The following is a 1,911-nucleotide window of genomic DNA, read 5'->3' as shown; positions in this document are numbered from 1 at the left end:
TTGATGGAATTCATCTTGCTTGGCTTTTCTGATATTCCTGACCTACAGGGATTTCTTTTTGAGGTGTTTTTGATCATGTATATGATTATTCTGATGGGAAATAGTCTCATTATCATAATAAACAAGATGGATCCTTCCTTCCAGACTCACATATATTTTTTCCTAGGGAATTTTTCTTCCTTGGAAATATGTTATGTATCAGTCATTGTCCCCAGGTTATTAACAGATCTTAGTAGACAAACTAGAAATATAGCCTTTCTAGCCTATGCTGCTCAAATATATTTCTTTCTGGTGTTTGGAGCCACTGAGTGCCTTCTTCTGACTTCAATGGCTTATGACAGCTATGTCGTCATTTGCAACCCACTGCTGTACCCTCTCCTCGTGAACAGTAGGCTGTGTGTCCAACTGGCCGCTGGCTGTTGGGTCAGTGGAGTTCCAGTGCATAGTGTTAACCCACCAGATCTTTTCTCTACCCTTCTGTGGCACTAACCAGTCTAATCACTTCTGTGATGTGCATCCAGTGCTTAAGCTTGCCCTTGGGGACACTTTTATGACTGAGATATTGTTTTATGTAATTGCTATTCTAGTTGTCACTATTCCGTTTATGTTAATTCTTGGATCTTACGTGAGAATAATCTTGACCATCTTGAAGCTGCCTTCAGCCACTGGGCAAGCCAAGGCCTCTCCACTAGTTCTTCCCATCTCATGGTTGTGGCTTTATTCTTTGGATCAGGACTCACTACATATTTAAGACCAGAGTCCAGTCATTCTATAGGAATGGACAACTTTCTCTCTCTTTTTTACACCATTGTCACATCAACATTTAACCCAGTGATATATTGTGTGAGAAACAAGGATGTTATGGTGGCTTTGAGAGAATTCTTACTGAAATTGATTGTACTGTGATTTAAAAATATTAATTCATAAAATTTGTTTCTTATTCATTACAGTCTCCACTCAATAATTTCTGTTACTTTATCATTAGCTGTGACATAATATTTTAGATAAATGATCTATTATGTTTATATTACATAAAGTATGATGTTATTTTAAACAGAAAATTAATCCCAAACTCTATTCAGGATATTGATATCTCTGATATAACACATAACATTTATTAATGGGTCTTGTTACTGTTGTTGCTTTTTAATTTACAGAATATTGCCTATGTTTCTCTTTCCAATGAAATTATTCAGCTTTCTTTCTCTAATCCCAGCATATAGCCTGAAAACTAATAGGCATCAAATTAACTTTATTAGATTAAAAAACTAAAAGCATGATATAGCAGGCCTGGTATTGACAGTCTCATTAAAAGATGTGTGTCTGAGCAAAAATTATGACATCATATTCGAGACATAAAATGTTAACTCACTGGCAGTTGTACCTCTGCTGACTGTACAGAACAATAGAAAGAAGCAAAGATCATTTGTTGCATTTATTTCTGAGAAAGGTTTTCCAAATTTTCCATATATGCTGGTAGGGCATCTTCAGATACTGGTTTCTGAATATAACTTTCATGTCAGAACATACTACCTGCATGAGAAGAATATAGTTTTCTAGGAGAACCATTATTCTAATTGATAAAGGGTAGAAAAGAGAGATTTTCCAGATATGGCTGGCTCGTTGACCTCTTGGATACAAGATCATTCCAGTAAAGATTTCCTTCAACATAACACAAAAAGAAAGCCTTTCCAAATTTGATTCCCTGGTTTTGACCACTTATTCAGGCTCAAAAATCTTACTTTTAACTGGGTGACTTGCTCTGAACATGCCTTTTAACATTCTGTTTATTATTATTTGCTTTGAGATATCCTTATTTTCCTCACTGAGGCTGGTGACTGAAGCCATGAAATTAAAAGATGCTTGCTCCTTGTAAAGAAAGCTATGACAAACCTATTTCAGTTCAGGTCA

At 35.7% G+C, this 1,911-nt stretch overlaps 1 pseudogene; it reads left to right on the top strand.

Moving 5' to 3' along the window:
- Positions 1-906, top strand: LOC112579630 (annotated as a pseudogene).
- Positions 907-1,911: the final 1,005 nt, after the last annotated feature.

The sequence above is a fragment of the Bubalus bubalis genome, chromosome 16 (assembly GCF_019923935.1).
Source record: "Bubalus bubalis isolate 160015118507 breed Murrah chromosome 16, NDDB_SH_1, whole genome shotgun sequence".
In the NCBI taxonomy this organism is placed as follows: domain Eukaryota; kingdom Metazoa; phylum Chordata; class Mammalia; order Artiodactyla; family Bovidae; genus Bubalus; species Bubalus bubalis.
This window is presented reverse-complemented; position numbering and strand designations above follow the sequence as displayed.